The sequence below is a fragment of the Tursiops truncatus genome, chromosome 3 (assembly GCF_011762595.2).
Source record: "Tursiops truncatus isolate mTurTru1 chromosome 3, mTurTru1.mat.Y, whole genome shotgun sequence".
In the NCBI taxonomy this organism is placed as follows: domain Eukaryota; kingdom Metazoa; phylum Chordata; class Mammalia; order Artiodactyla; family Delphinidae; genus Tursiops; species Tursiops truncatus.
In genome coordinates this window covers 13,724,469-13,746,486 of record NC_047036.1, presented here as the reverse complement: position 1 = coordinate 13,746,486, position 22,018 = coordinate 13,724,469, and the positions used below count along the sequence as shown (strand labels likewise).

The window sequence follows — 22,018 nt, the reverse complement described above, 5'->3', positions numbered from 1 at the left end:
TGGAAATCCGATGATTTCAAATAACTAGCAGTCTTGACTGAAGACAGAGAGTAGGAACAACTAAGATCCTTTGGAGAAGACAAAGGAGTTGATAGTCCTAGAACAGGGGTCCATAAACTATAACCAGTGGTCCAAATCTGGCCTGCCACTTGCTTTTGAAATAAAGTTTTATCAGAACACAGCCACACCATTCATTTACCTATTGTCTATGGGTGCTTTCATTCTTTAACAGCAGCATTGAGTAGCTGTAAAAAAGAATGTTTGACCTGTGAAACTTAAGATATTTACCATCTGGCCTTTTCTAGAAAATGTTTGCTGGCCTCTGATCTAGAAAGCCATGGTGAAGAGAAAAGGTACCGGAAGCTAAAGAGGGGAGACTGGCTTGGGACCCCCTGAGATGGACGCATTACAGGATGAAGTGTTGTCAAGGGGAAACACATGAACTGTTTAGCATCATTTTCTGGATTCTGGATAGTGTTATGGTGGGACGACACATTCTGGAAAGGGAATATATGTATATGTACTTCCAATAATGACCAAAAAATTACAAAAAATAAGTAAGGCATTCCATCATTTTACAGTTTTATCTCCCACCTCATCCCATCACACCCTCTGTACATCCCTCATTGTAGCCTTTTTCCTAGAATGGGATCTGAGCCCTCAAGCTGCTGGGACTTGGTGCAAGTTCCTTCTTAGGTCTGTAACGCTCTTCCACTTTGTTGAAGACCTTGGAGCTTCAACTCAATGGTCAACACTCAAAAGGCTTTCCCCAATAATCACATCCCTACCACCCCCAATGAGTCTGAGCTTCCTTTGCATCACTTGGTACAACTCAGTTTGTACCAGATTATTAGGACATGTCCTCATCTCTTCAACAAGATATCAGCAACTGGAAGGCAGAAATATGGCGTTTTGTTTGTCTTCATTTTTCAGTTTGATCTTACCAACTCTTCCAATCCCTGTCTTCTCATTAGTACAGTGCTTTATAGACTTTAAATATTTATTGACTTGAACATGAGAATTTTGAAAATAAAACTTTGTAGTTCTATTCCCCTTCTGGTAGAAATCTAAAGAAAGAATACTTTGGCTCAAGATTATTTTGTGTAGCTGTTCTTGAAAAGCAAAAATTCTTCTCTGAAAAATACTCCAGAGACCTAAAGTCTGTCATCTAATAAAGAAATGAACCTCTTACCAAGGACCGCCAACACGGGCCACGTCTGCACCAAAACCGTGAAGAAGGCGGCCCGGGTCATCATTGAGAAGTACTACACGCGCCTGGGCAACGACTTGCACACCAACAAGCACATGTGAGAGGAGATCGCCATCATTCCCAGCAAGAAGCTCCACAACAAGATCACAGGCTATGTCACACATCTGATGAAGCGGATTCAGAGTGGTCCAGTGAGACGTATCTCCATCAAGCTGCAGGAGGAGGCGAGGGAGAGGAGAGATAATTACGTGCCTGAGGTCTCAGCCTGGGATCAGGAAATCACTGAAGTAGATCCTGACACTAAGGAAATGCTGAAGCTCTTGGTCTTTGGCAGTCTGTCCAACCTGCCAGTCACTCAGCCTACAGGAGGGATGAATTTCAAAACACCACGTGGAGTCGTTTGAATCTTTCTGCTGTGCTGTAATATTTTCAGTAAGCCTCAGACAACAACAACAAAAGAAATGGAACTCATGTTCTTAAAGCAACGGGATAAATGGAGATTATGTCTGGAGGGAGAAGCCAGTGGAGAAGTAGAAGCTATTGCCCACCCCGCCTTCTAAACCAAGAGGTCAGACCATGACTGACATCTGCTTTGTGATTCTCCCCTTCAGCTGAGATTAAGCCAGATGGAATGCTGAGTAAAGGAAGCTTGAATCTATCCTAGCAAGTACATTTTGTGCTAAGGGGGAGAGAGTACTAATTTTGTACTTGAAAAAAAAAGGATCCCATTCAAGTATAAACTAATTTCCTCTCTTCAATGGTGGTTGCCATCATTCCCAAACTGAGGTCATCATCATAGTCTCTCTGGGACTTTGACTGGCACAGAAGAAAGTGACTTAATCGACTGTATTAAAATGTTTTTAGAAAACATCATTTTAGACCTGGACAAATGATAGAAACTTTAAATCCAAGACTATTTTTCTTAATAAGACTAACAGAAACTAAGTTAAGGAGAATTATATCACAAAATGTGTTTCTACTCTCTTTGTTGTTCTAAATGCTGGACAGTTTATTTTTATTCCTAGAGGTTAGTCTAATATTGAATAAGTCAGTAAGGGCTAAAATTATAGCACTCAGAAGGATGGATATTAGAAGGATAGTCTTGACAAAAGTAGTTTCAGTAGCAACAGCAAGGGCACTTTGCAATGTTCTTTTTTTTTTTTTTTTTAAGTGAGTAAATAGATTTTTCTTTAGAAAGCTTTAATATTTAATGTAAATTTACTTACAATGCTTGGGAGAATGTTTCTTTAATAAAACACATTTTGTTCTTAGGAGTCTACTATTTCAACATTGTTTATTCCCCTCATTGATTGAATCTTAGAATATCCTCTATTATTATTCTAACTAAGAAGAATAATGCTTATTCTGATGTAAAGAAAGAGGAAAAGAACATATTATTTGCAAAAATAAGGCCCTGAATGGTACAGTTGAAGAACATCATATTGGTGTATAAATCAGTGTTCCTGGTTTAACTCAGTGAAGGTAAAGCTTAGCATCTGGGTCACAGCCAAATATCCTTTAAGAGCCATAAAGTACAGACATTAAATTTCCCTTTACTCATTTATAAACCTACTGCCTAATGTTAAGCAATTTTCATTGAATTGATGTTCTTCCTCTCAACTTATCTTACTTAATCATATTTATTAGGGAAGCTTAGCACATCAAAAGCACATTTGAAAATAATCCCATGATTAACCTTAGGGCAAAAAGTTAATGCAATGTATATTGCCAAGTTCATTAACTATCTTCTTGATGGACTAACAGCTGTGTAATGAAGACATTAGCCATCAATTAAATGAACAGTGATCTTGAGACCAGAGTTTTCAGCAGGGAATAGTCAGCCATGTTATGGGCACTGAGAGGCAACAACTGAATGGGCGTTATTTCCAAGCATTCCTTAATTTTATGCCTTATGAGATAGTATTTGTGAAAAGCCTATGAAAACTGGTCAATTTGGAAAGTCAAAACACATTTAAATGGTTTGGGAGGATTTTAATAAAAACTGAGTTTTAGAATAGCATTTAACATATCATATAATTACAGATTCACATTCAAAAGTTGTTATTTAAGGTATAAACGGAGGTACATAATAAGACTTATAAATTATTGAGCTTGCAATTTTCCTTACTTATTTATTGAAAGATACCATTAAATAGAAATGCAATTTTATAGAGACAGCTAAAACTCATACAATTAGTGTTTCTTGAGGAAGTAGACAGACAGTTTTTTGGGGACAAGAGTCTACTAACATATGAAAGTAAGAAAGAAATGCTTGCGAATCTTATGTTTAAGTAAAGTGTATTATAACATGGTTACTCTAGGGCTGGGGTAACCACTGTTAAAAGGTATAAAAGCAAAAATAAACAAATGGAACCTATTTAAGCTTAAAAGCTTTTGCACAGCAAAGGAAACTTTGACAAAATGAAAAAACAACATACTGAATGGGAGAAAATATTTGCAAATGGTATGACTGATAAGGGACTAATGTCCAATATATATAAAAAGCTCATATAAGCCAACATCAACAAACAAACAAACAAACAAAACCCTAACTAACCAGATTAAAAAATTAAAAAAAGAACTGAATAGACATTTTTCCAAGGAGGAAATGCAGATGGCCAACAGGCACATGAAAAGATGCTCAACATCACTAATCATCAGGAAAATGCAAATTAAAACCACAGTAAGACTCACCTCACACCTGTCAGAATGGCCATCATCAAAAAGAACACAAATAATATCACTTATATATGGAATCTAAAAAATACAACGAACTAGTGAATACAACAAAAAAGAAGCAGACTCACAGATACAGAGAAAAAACCAGTGGTTACCAGTGGGGAAAGAGAAGAGGAAAGACAAGGGTGAGGGAGTAAGAGGTGCAAGCTATTAGATATAAAATACTGTACAACATGGGGAATATAACCAATATTTTATAATAACTACAAATGGAGTATAACCTTTAAAAATTGTGAATCACTATATTGTATGCCTGTCACATACAATATTGTACAGCACCTATACTTTAATAAAAAAAAGGTAATATATCAAAGTATCTCTCTCTCTTCTTGTAGAGTTTGCAGAGAATCAGGGAGGAAGTTGTTCAAATGGTGATATTCATTAAGGGCATATTCCTAGAGGTTATAGACAGTTGCCACAAAGGCAGCAAAAGACCCTTCTGGTCATTGTGCTTAGACTAATCCAAGAGTTGGTCCACGTGAAGCACTTAGCACAGAACCAGGCACTCAGGCTAAGTGCTCGAGATGCTTAGCTATTATCATTATTATCCCAATAAAATTAATGGCATAAAAACTGCAGGTTGTCCGTTCCCACCTTAAGGTATGGTCCCCTTAATGATGTTGATTTACTACAGCATTAACGTATTATGAGAAGGAAAATCAAGGGTGTAACATTAATATTCTCCCTTGACTAAGCAGAAAATAAAATTTTGTTTAGCTGTTTATTAACATTAAGAAGTTTCATTAAAGCTGAGGGCATTTTATCCGGGAGAAATCCAAAGTGTGATTGGAGTCAAACTTTGACTGAGAAATTGTCTCTACTGTTCTAGAGATTTTTAAAAAATATTCTAAAATTGTTACTCTCCCATGAAACCTTGGGTAGATATAAAGACATTTGTGTCCATCAACCACTACTATTGTTTTTTTTAACATCTTTATTGGAGTATAATTGCTTTACAATGTTGTGTTAGTTTCTGCTGTATAACAAAGTGAATCAGCTGTATGTATACCTATACCCCCATATCCCCTCCCTCTTGCGTCTCCCTCCCTCCCACCCTCCCTATGCCTCTAGGTGGTCACAAAGCACCAAGCTGATCTCCCTGTGCTATGCAGCTGCTTCCCACTAGCTATCTACCTTACGTTTGGTAGTGTATATATGTCCATGCCACTCTCTCACTTTGTCCCAGCTTACCCTTCCCCCTCCCCATATCCTCAAGTCCATTCTCTATGTCTGTGTCTTTATTCCTGTCCTGCCCCTAGATTCTTCAGAACCTTTTTTTTTTTTAGATTCTATATATATATGTTAGCATATGGTATTTTTTTCTCTTTCTGACTGACTTCACTCTGTATGACAGACTCTAGGTCCATCCACCCCACTACAAATAACTCAATTTCATTTCTTTTTATGGCTGAGTAATATTCCATTGTATATATGTGCCACATCTTCTTTATCCATTCATCTGTTGCTGGACACTTAGGTTGGTTCCACGTCCTGGCTATTGTAAATAGTGCTGCAATGAACATTGTGGTACATGACTCTTTTTGAATTATGGTTTTCTCAGGGCATATGCTCAGTAGTGGGACTCCTGGGTCATATCATCAACCACTATTATTGAGAGCTGGCTTTGAACATGGTAGAACTGAGCTAGGTGTTAATTTCTTCACAAAGAGTTAGTGAGTCATTTCTCTTTTCTGGATGATGTAGAGACTGCAGAGAATAAAGAAGCCAAGTTCCTTTCTATCCAGGAGCTTACGTTCCCATAGGGAGTGGAAGGTTAAGTAGAGACAATGTACAAATAATAATAAACAATGGCAATATACAATAAACAAAAAACAATGAAATGAAACGAAGACAGTAAACTCAGAGTGACTGTAGGGTTATGTGAGATGGGTGGAGTTGGCAAGTACCTTGGTGATGACAGGCCAGTGATGACATTTGAGCTGAGACCTGAATGCTGAGAAGGGGGCCAGTGGCCATGTTGAGATCTTTGGAAAGAACATTCCAGGCAGAGGGGTCAGTATGATAAACAGCCTCCAAAGATGGCTTCTGTCAATCCCTTCCCTTTCTATACGGGCATGCCACTCCTACTATCCAGAGGCAGTCTTTTTTTCCTTCACTGGCAGATGCAGAGACATGCCTGCTCCAAGCCTATCTTTTAAGCCCAGTAGCTCCTGCTTTCCTTCTTTGAAGCCAGCTGCCTTTTAAAAAGTTCAACTGCTCTGAAACTGCCATGCTGTCAAGAAGCCCAAGTTATAAAGAGAGGCTTCACTGAGCACCATCTGGCTGAAGACTTCATCAGCTTTCCAGGCCAACCCAATTGAATGCCACCAAGTGAGTGAACACGAATGACAGAAAAGAAGAACCACTCAGCTGAGGCCAGTCAACACACAGAATCGTAAGAAAGATTAACGTGTTGTTTTAAGTCACTACTTCTGGAGATAATCTGTTATGCATGGATGGATAATGAAAGCAATCAGAACAGAACAACTTAAGGAATAGGGTTTTTCTTTGTAGGGTGACTAAATTCCCGAAACGCAGAGCAGTGGGTGATAAAATCTCCCCGAGTTCTGAAGAGAGATACTAGAAACATCCCCTACAGGACTTGCTAGGAGGTGCACGTGGTGCTCATACCAGGAGGGTGTATAAGAAAAGGCTAGAGTCATCGAGTGCAGCATGCTTTGAAGTGTGTTTGCAGGGAAGAAAACGCAGCAGCGCTTCCCTATCTTTCTCCATGGGTAGAAGGGAATTAGTCCTGGTCCTTCCTCTAAGTCATTGGCAAGAGGCAGCAGCTGAACAGTTTTTGGGGGTGGGGGGCCGGGGGACGGGGGTGTTTGCAAGAAGGGAAAACTGGAATTCTAGTCTAGTCCAATCAAGTCCGTCTCTCAGGACTTGCTTACAGAAGCTCAGACACCAGCCTCCCAGCAAAGAAAAGCGAGGGGCACTTGGAGAATCTGGGATTTGAGTGGCAAGAAGTCGGTTCCCCAGGTTTGGGCTGGAAAAGTCTGAAGATAGGAAGCTGGCTGGGGAAACCGGCCATGGTAGAGCCAAAGGAGAGGGCAGCAGGGTGACACTGGCGGCTCCAGGGCTTGGCGGCACCCCAGTGTGGGACAGTGCCCACCAGCCCTGTAGGCTCTGCAGAAGGCAGCACGGCCTGGAAGGACCCCGACCCACAGGCTTACTGACTTCAAGGGAGAGGATTCCAAGGGTGTGCATAGGATGGGGCAGCTGGGGATGTAGGTCTGAATAACCGCTCCAAGAATGCACGGCTCACATCAGGGAACAGCGCTCTACCAAGGCCCCTGTGGTTGGCAGCGGTGCTGCTGTCTCTGAAGAATGTATGGTGAGCCTTGCAGGGAAGAGCTAACACTTGGGTGTCAGCCCGGACTGAGGGCATTTGAAAGCCAGAGACAAATCAAGTTAAGACAACACAGGTCTGTTAACCAGCCGTCGCATCTTTCCCACAAATCCCACTCCTTGGGAACCTGTGCTGCTTCCTGAGCGGAGGGCTAGCTTCACACTGGGGGTGGGAACACATTTTTTATTTAGAAAATGAGCAAAAAGCTAAGAGCACTGTTGGGCATCGTTTTCACGGGACGGGAAGAGCAGTTCAACAGAGTATTTTTCAGCCCAGTGGCGGGAGAAGAATAAAGCTCTTTTCTGACTGGACCCTCTGTCCCAAGTTTAGTCCATTCAGTTACAAGTTCAAGGGCCCTTAAAAAGAAATAGGTTTACTGGGGATCTCAAAGAAGGCATCTGTGGCGGGGAAATGATGAACAGAAATCAAGGGGGACGATGGTGTGAAATGAGGCTGGAGAGGGGAAGAGGATAGGGGTTGGGTCCTGTGTTCCTTGGTGGCCCTGGAGACGTGCCTGGATTTCATTCTGAGTGTTCTGAGTGTTTCGGAAAGCCACTGGAGGATTCTAGGCAGGAAAGTAAGAGGAAGTTATTTTTCAGAAAACTGGCTGCTCTCTGGGGAATTGGGTGGGAAGAGGCCATCGGAGGTATGGAGGGGAGAGATGAGAGACATCCAGAAGAATGTTCCACCACAGAGAGTGTCACCCTTCAAAGCATTTTGATACCTGGGAGAGGTAAGTGAGAGGTATATTTGGTTTTGTTATTTGATGAATTAAAGGCCATCTAGACAGGTGGGGATTAGCCCGGTGTTATTTTTCAGTGTTTTGGACTGAATATATAAGCAGCTCTCAGAACCTATTGTGCCTATGAATCACGTGGGAGGTGGTTAATATACAAATTCCTGGGTCTCATTTGAGCTCTTCTCACTCAGCAGGGCCAGCACGGGGCCCTGGAACCTGCATTGTTAAGAGCATCAGGTTCTCATGCTGGTGGTTCAGGGATCCTGAAAAAGCCTGAACCCTTGCTCTGAAAGGGTCTCCACTTCCCTGCAATTTTGGTTTTCTCAGATGTCCAGTGAGCTCTGCACCCCGCATGTCAACACTTATTAAACATTTTATTTCACTGCATTCTATTTTTTCACCTCTTTTTTTTTTTTCACCCCTGGAGCTTTAAACACTTTGAAGACTAGCTTTTTTCCCTCCTCTTTCTTTGTCTCTCTTTTTAATTTCCCTCCCCACAGAACATAATTCCAGGTGCATAAGTACTTTTAAACTGTTTCTAAAGCAATGCCCTGCTCACAGTGTAAAAGCATTTAAAGGACAATGTATCAATTACAAGCAGAACAATTAAGAGACAGAGTGGTTTAGTGATATAAATAAAGGACCCATCTTCTTTAGGAAATAAAAGAAACACAGTCTCCAACCTTTCCCTCCCATAACCAAAGGCGTTTTAGGAGAATCGAGTTCTGAGTCAGGCAATAAATGGTAAATGAAGGACACCTTGCTTTTTTATCTACAACAAAATGGAATGCGCTCCAGGTATCTGGATAACCTTGATGCAGCAGGAAATGTATGATTCAATCGTACGTGGGCATAATAATGCATATTGGTACAGACTAAAGTTCGTAAATGTTCCAAACTGTCCCAGACAAGATCATCCAGAGGCAGATGGGGGGAGACATTATCTCCTTGATGCTGACGAAGGCATGGAATCATTCAGGTCATTGATGGAGACAGAAGCAAAACGTGGGTGTTATAAGAAGTCTACCCTTTTCTTCCAAGGAAACAGCTTTGGTTTTTGTTTTTTTTCCACAAAAAGAAGTCCAAATGACTCTTGAAGAACAGAATATTTTTCTAACAAAATTTGTGTAGAAAAAAAATCAAGAATTAGTTCTATCTAGTCAAAGCACTTGATAAAAAAAGAAACGTGGACCTCAGAAAAGCACCACGTATGAGTGAAAAATAAATTTTTCTTCTCTTAATGATTGTTTTCCTAAGCCCAAAGACACTGTTAGTCAATGCAGACAAGTTCTCAAAGAAAATGTATTCACCCCAAACTGAGGCCACATTGACATAAGACAACTCATCAAAATATGGTGCTTGCCACACCTGGAGAGCAGGTGGGGTACATTATAAAAGCACCTGATCTTTTGTCGGGTATAAAAGTACCCTATCTTTTGTTCCACACCCCTGGGCCTCAGACAGGGAGATATGTGAACTGCATGTCCTAAGCTGAAAAGAATTCAACATACCTTGTGTCATTGCTTATTTGATTGCTACACACAGCATACAAGTGAAAATCAAATTGGTGTTCTGTCATTTCTGTTTCAGTAAAGCTAGAATAACATTCATCTGAAACACAACTAAAACAAGAACTAAACAAGAACTAAACAACTAAACAAGAACGAAAACAAGTCATCTATCAGTTGCAGGCCAAAAACTGGATGGCTAATTGATACACATCTGGAAGATATTAGCAAGTTTTATGTGGGGAAAAGTAGTTCCCTAAATATCAATAATAACATCTTCTTAATGTGACTGAATTCCAAAGTAGAATATGGAATCTTTTGACGTTTATACCTACAGAAAAGGAGATCACTACTTCTTCCCTTTCTTGAGGAAGACATTTCTTTCAGGTAAAAATGAATGTCTGATAAAAAGTATTATTAATGTGAAAATATCACTTCCTCAGGTGTTATGTCATAACACAGTGTTAAGAAAAGCAGGGATCATGTACCACAATGTTCATTGCAGCTCTATTTACAATAGCCAGGACATGGAAGCAACCTAAGTGTCCATCAACAGATGAATGGATAAAGAAGATGTGGCACATATATACAATGGAATATTACTCAGCCATAAGAAGAAACGAAATTGAGTTATTTGTAGTGCGGTGGATGGACCTAGAGTCTGTCATACAGAGTGAAGTAAGTCAGAAAGAGAAAAACAAATACCAATGCTAACACATATATATGGAATCTTAAAAAAAAAAAAAAAGGTTCTGAAGAGCCTAGGGGCAGGACAGGAATAAAGCCACAGATGTAGAGAATGGACTTGAGGACATGGGGAGGGGGAAGGGTAAGCTGGGATGAAGTGAGAGAGTGGCATGGACATATATGCACTACCATATGTAAAATAGATAGCTAGTGGGAAACAGACGCATAGCACAGGGAGATCAGCTTGGTGCTTTGTGACCACCTAGAGGGGTGGGATAGGGAGAGTGGGAGGGAGATGCAAGAGGGAACAGATATGGGGATATATGTATACGTATAGCTGATTTACTTTGTTATAAAGCAGAAACTAACACACCATTGTAAAGCAATTATACTCCAATAAAGATGTTAAAAAAAAAAAACAGAAAAGGAGGGAAATATTTGACGAGCTAATCAAGTGGAAAAAAACCCCAAACTTCTTAATAATTGTTTATAATAGTTAGTTTGGTGCCTCAGTGGAAATAGCCTAAAAGGCTGCATTATTTCAATGGCATTAAAATCCAAGATGACACAGAATAGTTTGAGATGATTGATCTATTATCTCAAAGTAATGTCTCCGCCAGAATCTGCTTGACAGTTTTTTTTCTTTCATTTTGTTTTAATATAATTCTTGTTTTTTCTTTTTTTTTATTGGAGTAAAATTGCTTTACAATGTTGTGTTAGTTTCTGCTGTACAATGAAGTGAATCAGTTATACGTATACCTATATCCCCTCTCTCTTGGTCCTCCCTCCCACATCCCTGCCCCGTCTCACCCATCTAGGTCATCACAGAGCACCAAGCTGAGCTCCCTGTGCTATACAGCAGGTTCCCACTAGCTATCTATTTTACACATGGTTGCTAGATAGTTTTTACAAACTCCTCGAAAAGTGTCCAATTTGAAAAAAGAAATTGACGTGTCTGGACGATGTACAGAAGTATTTTGTCATTCAGTTCTTTTCTCAGAGGAAAATCTTTGGGACCAGAATGGTTTTTATTATTATGGTATCAGATTGATCAAGCCACTGGACCACAGGTTTTCAATTGAAAAAGGAATTTGTTTGATCTGGTTAATTAATATGATAGGCTCTAGACTATAGCGGGGCAAGCCAGGATCTAATCTCAGAAAAGGACCTTTCAGGGAACACACTTCATTGCCTTCATTTCTGTGGAATGCTTGCAAAGCAGCATGCAGACTTCAGCAAGGAGGAAATTCTTTAACCTGGTCATTTACATCATTTACCTTGCGGGGGGGGGGGCAGGGTATCACAGTTTGTCCCTCCCTGTTTCCCTTAGTGCACATGAAATTCCCTTGAAATATTTACCTTTTTCAAAATAATATCTCCATTTGCCCTTCAGCTTAAAAGTCGTAGAAACAACCTGACAGACAATAGAAAGCAACTACACAAAGACTGAGACTTTTAAAAATGGCACAAGCAAAATATGCTCTTTCTTTGATATCCCATGGTTTGAAATGATACGTGGTATCTGATGAGTGGTTGAAAATTTTCTGTCATCTAAAAAAGTTCAAGGACTTATCTGGCCAGGGAAACCAATGCATAAAAAAGAGAAGCAACTGTTTAATTTTGTTTGTTTTTGTAGCTAAATAAAGTGATTGTCCTAGATATGCTCAAATTTACCATCTGGCTCTCATTCCATATTCTCTTGTTTTAAAAAATCACTAGATCCAGGACTGCCTATCAGGCTATTCTGATTAAGAAGATATGGGAGGACAGATGGTAGAAGTATGTGGTGGAGAAAGTGATGGGGGACAGTGAACTACTTAAAATGAATGCTCTGCTGGTGTAGAGGCTGTCACATTATTGGATGGAAACTCTAAGTTGAATGTCACGTCTAGAAAAATTCCTGTGCAAAAATTATCACTAACAGAGGGTAAAAATGTTTGATGAAAATGTGTGTACGTTAATATAAAAAATCTAATTATGTGTAGATCATTATTATTATTATTGCTTGTTGTAGTTAGTACTTCTTGAGAATGTATGCATTGGAGATTGCACTAATTTCTTACATGCACTATCTTATTCACCCTTCAAACAACCCTAAGAATCAAGTATTACTGCTACTTCATGTTTTCAGACCAAGAAACTGAGACTTCTAGAGTTCTACAACTTGCCCAAGGTCCATCAACTAATAAGCGGCTGAATGGGAGACACAAAACCAGTCTGATTTTGAAGTTCTTACCTACTAAGCACACTGCTTTCTGTAACTTTGAGTAATTGGGAATGCTGCCAGTTTGTATTTATCTGCTTTAATCCTCCATTCAACTTGTTTTCCCAATGTCAATCCTCTCCTTCCATTCTTCCTTTGATATATGACTTCAACTTGTCTGTGATTGAGGGAGTTTCCAAGTGATAACACATCCAATACAATATCAAATTCTAGATGTCATCTCACCAGTCCTCTACATTTTCCTTCCCTACGCTACCTCCTTACTTGCTGTATAAAACAGCATTTATCATTTTCTAGCCCGTCTCAGTTCTAACATGCATGATTAAGTTTGCCATTATCCTCAGGTCTTTTAGGACATTAATATTTGACTGACTTCACTCATCCATTGACAGTTCATGTTGTGAATTCTTTTTCAGTTCTCAGATATATTAGATTGTAACTTGCTAAGTTGAATTTCAGTTACTCTGTGGTTTTCTCCTCAATTTATTCCTCTGTCATTGCAGCAACTCCCAATTTAGAATCAGATTTCATTACTGTGGTGTTTTCACATTCTTCTCGGTTGCCAACAAAGATGTTAAACCAGACCAGACCTTCAAAGTGACCCCTTGGTTCCCGTTTGTATGCTCTTTCAGGGAGCCCATCCAGGAAGAGCTTAGAGTGAATATAAACTGTGAAACTGGATTGCAAGAAGCTTCTAAACTTGTTATCAAGGGTCAAAATAATTCCCCATGCAGTAATCAAATGGAAAACAGCTTGGACTAGAGCATGAAGTAAGAAGTAGAAAACCTAAGGAAAAGGATGAAATAATTTTAGATCTTGTTGCTAGAGATGACATAGGAGCAATGTCTATAGTGGACAGAATATGGTAACTAGTTTTAAAAATCTTTCTCCAATACCAAGAAATAGTTAATGTCGCATTACTTTCACAGCACAGGTCTTGTTTTCACCTCTTTAAAATCATGATACCAGAGGTGAATGTTATTGCCATTTACTTCAGAAGAATAATGAGGGACACAGTGACTGAACAAAGCCACACTCTCTTTGGCTTCAGACCAAGGTCCACTAATATACACTAGGTCTTGACAGGTGTCTGAAATTTGATGATGCAACTAGTGACTTGTACATAATAAGCATGCAATAAATATTTGTTTAATAAAATTCTTTATAATCAAATCAGAAACTCTGTCATGAAGATTTGAAATGTGTTTCTCTAGGATAGGCCATACCTTGATCTTCCCTCACCTCCCCCTCATGTCTGTGGGGCATTTGATTCCTATTTATCGTACCTGAAATGAAGACTTGCTGTCCTAGTTGGCTGAGCTGCCATAACAAAATACTACAGACTTGGTGGCTTAAACAACAGACATTTATTTACTCCCAGTTCTGGAGGCTGGAAGTCCTAGAACCAAGTTCTATCAGGGCTGGTTTCCGGTGAGAGCTCTCTCCCTGATTTGGAGTTGGCCACCTTCTCTCTGTGACCTCACATGGCGTTTCCTCTGTATGTGTGTGGAGAGAGATCCCTGGTGTCTCTTCCTCTTCTTATAAGGACACCAATTCTATTGGATTAGGGCCCCACACTTATGGCCTCATTTAACCTTAATAACTTCCCTAAAGACCCAATCTCCAAATTTCACACTGGAGGTTAAGGCCTCAACATATGAATTTGGGGGGATGTAATTCAAGCCATAACACCTGCTGATGCTTCCCGTCACCTCCAAAGTTGAGATATAATCTGTTGTACATGTGTTACTACTCACCTGTTGCTAATGCTCCAGTCACAACCCTACTCTTCCTCCATGGCTAAGAGATAGTCTCCATGTACTTAACACTCTTTACCACCTCATTGCAAGGCCAGGCTTCAGAAGACAGTGAGGTAGTTCTTAGCCTCATGAGCCTGGGTGACACCCTTGCCTGAGCCAGTGCTGCCTGAATGTTTACTTAAGAGAGAGCAGTCCCTTGAGGAGAACCATGCAGACCCCCTGGCTACTGTAGTGGGTTGTGTAGTGTCCCCTAAAATTCTTGTCCATCCAGAGGAAATAGGGTTCTTGCAGGTGGAATCAAGTTAAGATGAGGTCATACTGGACTAGGGTGGGCCCTGAGTCCCATGAGTGGTGCCGTCATTAGGAGAGGGAGACACAGACACACAGAGAGTAAAGACAGCCTTGTGAAGATGGAGGCAGCAAGTACAGTGACGCTGCTACAAGCCACGGAATGCCAAGGATTGCTGGCAGCCCACTGCAGAAAATTCACGATTTGTTTCTTTCCCTCCACACGTTCCCATCCAATTCATCAGCAGCTCTCACTGAGGGTCTTTCTAGGATGTGTCTTGGATCTGACAACTTGTTGCTGTTTCTATTCTTGTTGACCTCATCTAAGCCGTTGACAGCTTTCACGTAAGCTCTTGTGATAGTTTCTTAATTTGTTTCTCTGCTTTCACTTTTGATGACTTATGAACCATCCTGTGCACAGTGGCCAGTGCAATTTTTAAAAGTTTAAATCTCATCTCATCAGTTTCCTTCTTAAGACCCTACGAAGGCTTCCCGTAGTAATCAGGATGAAATCCAATCTCTTTTCCTGCTCACGATGCCCACTTTCTATGAGCTGCCAGCTTACATTGCCACTATCACCTAACACCCTCCCTGCTCATCCACCACATTCCAGCCCCATCTGCCTCCTTCCATGCCAAGACACATATTTCCTCTGCTTGGAGTGTTCTTCCTCCCAGATCTTCCCTTGCCTGCTTCCTATTGCCACGCATACTTGCTTAATTTAAATATTGCCTTCTTAGAGAAACCTCCTCCAGTCACACAATTTAAAATGTGAGATATAGAGCTTCCCTGGTGGCGCAGTGGTTGAGAGTCCGCCTACCGATGCAGGAGATGCAGGTTCGTGCCCCGGTCCGGGAAGATCCCACATGCTGCAGAGCGGCTGGGCCCGTGAGCCATGGCCGCTGAGCCTGCGCGTCCGGAGCCTGTGCTCCGCAACGGGAGAGGCCACAACAGTGAGAGGCCCACATACCGCACAAAAAAAAAAAAAAAATTGCAGTAAATGGTAATGAGACCCACCTTTCTTTTGTTGAGAAGATCTCCTATAGCCAGCCCTCGGCTTTGCCGACAACCATTACATTATCCAGTTTTGCAACATGCTTAGTCTTACATCATCCTGAATATTTCACTTATTCAACCCTAATAAGTTACCAGCATTGCCAAGTTATATATTTTTGCCTGCCTCAAGGGCAAACAGATAATTAAAATTATGTAAAATACACAAGTAATAGATTCCATGGGATTGGGCAAAAAAACTTTCTTTGACTGGTCAATGATGCCTGAAATTCCTTTACTGAGGCAAAGTTTTACATTCTAAATCAGAGATAAAGTTTCAAGATAAAAGACCTGGGAAGAGGCTTAGTGGGCAAGCACTTATTTGGTACCTGAAAAGGGGGATGGGGGAAAACGCCTTTAATCGCAAAAGTTGAAGAACGTCAGTTTTTGCCTATGGCTTCTGGCAGGCGATTCTTAACCGTTACACAACCAGGGAAGCCCCCCTTTGCAATTTTTATTCTGGTAGAGAGGTGCAAATGTGGGTCATGAGAGCTCTATAATTCTGAATTGTTGGCACATAAACATATAATACTCTGTTACGCATCATAACTGCCTGTGAATCCCTTCCTTCCCTTGTTTTGGTCAAATTTCATTCTTCCTTTGCCCATATAGAGTCTTTTCATCATTTTCTCCAGATCTTGATATTCCGCGTTGCCCTATAAAATTTTTCAGGCTGTTTCTTATGTGTGAATAACATATTTCTCTTAGGCTTTTCTCAGCAAAATCCTTCCCTTGCAAATTTGTTTTCAGAATTATGTTTCATCAGATCTTTTGAATCTGATCCCCTAGTAAAATTCTCCCCCTTGGAGGAGAAGAAACGCGAGGTGGGTCAGGGAAGAAGAGAAATGAGACAGAACGTCAGTAACATCTCATCCGTAAAGCTCGCCTTCCTCTGGACTCATGTTTCTGACTTATTTGGTCTATTTCCTATTGTGTCCTTCAACCGCAGTCCCAGTGGACAAAGGCTGTCCCTTCCTTTATGTTCTCAAAACACCCTATAAATAACAAGAACACCTGTTTTCTGTTTTGCTGTCATTTTCTAATGTTATCTGAATTGCGCACCTTACGCGTATTTTTTCGCAGTGATAAATATCCACAACGTCTTGATACGACATCTGTTTTCAATGAGGGACCCAGAGCTGATGTTAGTTCAAGTGTTCAGAGCACACAGCACAAAGCCCAAGACATGGCTCTAAAGGTAGGAGCTGTGCATCCTTACTCTGTACTTGAAATTGAAATTCAGACCATATTTTATCTGAGAACCTCTATTTTATAGTAAGAAAAGGAAAAAAGGCAAGGTGAGAGTTGTATTGGAACTCAAAAATAAAAATAGATGTTCATAGAAATGAATAAGATAAGGGATACAGATTCACTTTGTAAAATATATTCATGTACAAATATAAAATAATAATGTTATACTGACAGTTGATTTTTTTTCACCTTCAGACTAGATGATTGTTTTAATCTTTCAGAGAAAATTTCTTTGAATTTCCTACCAGGTAAAAGAGGGAGGAGGGTGGTAAAAGGCAGTAAAACTAAGCAAACTTAGCTTTCTCCTTCTATGATTGTGATTGGTGGTTGTCGTAGCTTGCTAAAGAAAATGGGTGGAGAATTTACTCACTTATTTTCATAATATGTTTGAGTATTATTTTATTATCTTTATTTCCTCAAGTTATGAATAAGCCAGTCATGATTGTATATGTCCAGTCTATGTCCTGCTCTCAGAAAGTATCTTCTCCTTGACATGTCACTAATAATCAATGCTATTAGTTAAAATTTATTATTCAATTTAAATTAAATTCTTTAATTTATATTGTCAAAAGTTACTGAATATTGGAATAGTTTAAAAAAAATTTTTTTTTTACCTTGGTTAAATCTTAACATCTCTGAGAAGATGGAGAAGCAGACGTGTTATACCCACTTTTGGGATGGGCAAACTGAGGGCCAGGGAAATTTACACCTAAGATTACAATCAGTGGTGTGTTGTTAGATGTTTAAACACCAGCTCTCCTGGGGAGAGGGGAGGGAACCCCAAGTCCCTGAATTGTATCATTTACCAGTACTTGTGGTGTAAATACTCCCACCGTGGCTGACCCAAGCTACCCATGTGAGGTCACTGACATGAGGTTGGAAGAGAGGGACATAATTGGTTCTTGCAACAGTAGCTCAGAACCCTAATGCTTCATGGCAACTGACTGCAGCATCTTTAAGAGTGCTTTTCACTCTTCTAGGTTATTTTGAGTGAAATTAAAATAACCAAGAGCCAGCCTAAGCAAAAAACCCAAAAAACAACAAAAAAGGAAGAACGCATAGGATGTGTGTGGTGTAAGGTGGTGTCTCGTGGAACACAAAGAAGAGCTGACCCACTGGACCTCTTGATGTATGAGGACCATGGTAGCTCTGAGGGTCTCTGCAGTGGAATGGGGGGGGGGTCTTCCCTCTGGAGTGCTGCCATTTATTTACCTCAATTACTGATAACTCCTAATTCTCTCGTCTGCGATCCAAGTCCAAACTCCGAGGGGAGATCGTCCAGTTGGTCCAACTTGGGTCCATCGTCCAGAGCCAGGGGAATCCACGGCACAGATGCTGCTGCTGGGGCCTCACCATCATGATACATGCAGTTTCTAGAGAAGCACCTCAAGCTCCTCTGCATTTAGGAATTAGGTACCTGGTGTGTGCTATTGCTGGGTCATCCAAGCACCCCTTTTCCAGACAATACAGTGTCAACATGTCCATATTTGAGGTCACGCTTCTCAGGCTCCTGCGTTCTTAGCCTAAATTGTAAATATAATCACCACCAGCATCCCCTGTATACAACCATCGGGGAAGAGGAGAAAAGAGAAAGAGAACTTCTGTTTTAAAATGAGGAAGGAAATAAAAAAGAGAGACTTTCAGTTAAACGTGTAGATTTGATTACAAATGTACAAACAATTCTGCCCTTGCAAAACCTCATTAAGATAATTAGAGAGCTTCTGAAAAGGAAAAAAGCTCATAGGATAAAAAGAATAGAAGTAAAGAGAATACCAACATAATTTTGGAAGCTGGAAAGGAAACCAGCGAGTGGTAACTGAATTAGCAATGCAGAGGAAATTGAAATAAAAATCGGAGAGGCAAAGCCAAGTCAAGTTTTATCACAGAAGTCCAGGAATGGACATTTTTGGAAATGGAAAACACCATAGGCCTCCAAAAATGGGGTGTTCAGCGTGGGGTTGAAGACGACAGATTGTCTCCAAGTATTTATAAGCAGTTACCATCCTCCTCTGCACATCCCCTTCCCGTTCCGTCCTGATTCCAGCTCTTTTTACCTGGCAGAAGACTTGAGAATTCGTCTATGAAGAATCTGAAACAGGAAATCCAGGCTCGGGAATTCCTGCCTGAGGATGGGGACCCTGAAAACAAGGGCATTAAGTGAAACGCTAGACACTTTACGTGGACAGTTAGACCTCCCGACCCCTTTTCGCTACTGGGCTCCAGAATTCTTGCCGCTAGATGGATATCTCTGAGAAAGGAAGCAGCTCCTCGCAGCTGAGAATCAGCTAGCTGCTGGGGTGGTGAGGGGCCGGGCTGTGGCCGGAACAGTCACACAGGAACTCCCACACAGCAAGGCCCCTTGCTTGGGGTTTCCTGCAATTGCCGCCGTGAAATTCTTCAGTTTTAATTCAATCGAATGCGTGCCGCGTAAGCGGAGCCTAAGGGACGAGGACGTATGCACCATGGGCTCGGAAGCAGGTGCAGATCCACCTTCCAACAGGTTTCCCTCCTGCCTCCCCAGAAGCAGTTCTCCTGGGCCCCTGGGCCCCACTCAGCCTGCCTCTCCATGGCCCTAACCTGTGAGTACCGCTGCCCTCTGCCCGGGACGGAATCCCGTGGGTCAGCTGGGGAAGGCAGCCCTCCAGCCCATCAGGGTCCTGGGCACAGGTAGGGGAGGGTCAAGTTCAGGCAAGATCCCCTGGCAGGCAGTGCCAAGGAGCGTTTGGTGAGTGGCCTTGCAGAATCCCTTCCTCCTTATTCAGGTGCCACCAGCACAGAAGTGCAATCCATTGGAAGGGGTGGGGAGGGCAGGGCATGGGGGCATGTCTGCTGCAGGCTGTGCCTTCTTGTCTTTTTTTTCCCCCCACACTTTTATTTATTTACTTTTCAATAAGTTTAAATCCTTGACGTGTACAACATCACACGGATTCTGTGTCCAGTGGCCTAAGCAGGAAGGTTGCTTCGGAATTTGGCACAAACCATGCCACTGTTTCCATGAGCACGAGTTACCTTTCCGCAGATTACTCTGGTTTTGTTAGGTTTTCCACCAGGAATTACTGTGTTCTTTGCTTTGTACACATAAGCACATCTCTTGCCTAGATAGAATTTGGTTTCATCTCGAGCATATACACCTTCAATTTGCAGGAGATCTGTGTGTTCCCTCTGGTTCCGTAGACCCCACTTATAGCCAGCAAAAATGGCCTTGGACCACAGCCGTCCAGACATATTTGTCATTTTAGAAGTCCTCCACAGGGTCCAAGATGGCTGAAAGAGTGTGCCTTATTTTCTTATTTAGCTATTTAAGAAAATGAAGAGTCCTAAAGCTAGAACCATAAATAACGCCATCAGGATTCTCTTCTATGTTCATTAAAATGTGGAAGAAACAGACAAAGCCAGTTTGTTCTTATGTGAGTGCCCACAGTAAGGGAAGTTCAGAACTGCAGAACAGAAATCAGACTTGCATGATCAGACATGGGAAACTGCTGGAATGGATGGTTAGACAGACATTCTCTTGGTTTCAGTTGGGTTTGAAATAAGCTATTGAGTACAGTTAAGAAAATTTTTAGTGTAGACACCGAACATGCACAAAGAACTTCTATGGATTATCTAATTTGGAGAGACAGAGGGAGAGACACCACATGGTGGTTGGTCTGCCTGATATTGTACCAAAGAACACGTGCTCTTAAGTGAGAATTAAATGGGAGGTAACCCTGATGTTGATCCCAGGCGCTTCTGGTTTCATGATCATGTCACAGTACTGAAAAGAATTCTTGTTTGCATATATGCTGTTCATACAAATTGGCCCTTAAATGCAAGCCAGTAATTTCATTTGGTGTGGAAATGATGAAACAAATCCATGGTGATGTGCGAAGAGATCAGGCTGCTTTGGACTTGGGAGAGAAGGAGGGTCTGCCTTTGTTTGGCAGATGGGTAATTTTCTACACATGATTTTTGCCAGATAGGCTGATTTTAGAATCTAACCTGGATACAGTGCAACTCTACTGGGATTAAAATTTATATTCTCAAAATAATCAGTATGTTAACACTTGAATTAGTAAAAGCAAACATGTTTTCAAATACATTAGAAACTATAAAAGATTAAACATAATTTGGATAAAATTAACCAACAACTGAAGCGATCTAGCCTCAAAATCATATGAACACCCTCTTTTCTTCCCAAATCTCGATATAGGTGCAAGGGTATTTATCAAGTATTGAGGAAATTAAGTTATAGCTACTATAAAATAAATGTTGATGCATCTAATCGTAGTAGGTCAGGAGTAATGTTCCAGAAAATATAAAATCTCACAAGAAGAGATTCAGAGTCAGAATTTTCCAGGGCTAAGTAAACACTGTCCAGGAGGTAGACCAGGAAATTTTCTACTTCTTATCACCCAACAGATAATGCATAGACTTGGTGAGCACACAATGGTAGCAAAGGGAGTTGAACTGTTCTGCAGGCTATATTATCCAGGTTGTGGTAGGTTGGACACTCTGGCTATAGAATTATCCTCCTAGGAGGTCCTGATTGAAGACACGGGAAACTTAGTACAAAATCCTAACAGAAAGCATGCAAACTATTATGTGTGGACTAGATGTCAAAGGATCCATAGCAATTTGTTGTTTGAAAGAATGTATTCCATATAATTATAAAAGTCACAACTAACCATCTGTTTCCATATCCTAGCATTGTGTTGGTCAACAGTGGAAAAATGAACATCTTGTTGTTTTTGATGAGCTCCATTTAGGTTTATCTGAACATATGAAACACTAATGATAATTTAATTCAGCATTTATTGTGTGTCTAGAATGTGAGCAGCATGGTAATAGACAGTGGGAGAAAGACTTGGGGGAAAAAGTTCCAATTCTCAAAGAGTTTGCAGGCAGCAAAGGAGACAAAGAATGTAAAGTGTGGTCATAGAAGGTGCAATGGGGTTATTTACTTAAAACATTGATTGAATGTCTACTAAATGGCTGGTACTATGCTTAAAGCTGCAGATACAGACATAAGAGACACAGTCCCTGCTCTCAAGGAGGTGGTGATACGGTTGCAGGGGGCAGTGGGAAGAGACAGGGTTACTGACAGTTACAATATGCAATCACAGAGGACAACCCGGGGGGCCGCAGGGAAGATGACCGTACACTATCCTCCTTTGGGAGCATCAGGAAGGGCTCCCCAAAGAGTTGACAACTGGGCTGAGCTT

General features: G+C 40.9%; 2 pseudogenes; one reads left to right on the top strand and one right to left on the bottom strand.

Moving 5' to 3' along the window:
* Window positions 1-1,179: 1,179 nt before the first annotated feature.
* LOC101325707 (small ribosomal subunit protein eS17-like) lies at window positions 1,180-1,636 on the top strand (annotated as a pseudogene).
* An 18,047-nt stretch (window positions 1,637-19,683) lies between these two features.
* On the bottom strand, window positions 19,684-20,054 carry LOC101325425 (large ribosomal subunit protein eL33 pseudogene; annotated as a pseudogene).
* Window positions 20,055-22,018: the final 1,964 nt, after the last annotated feature.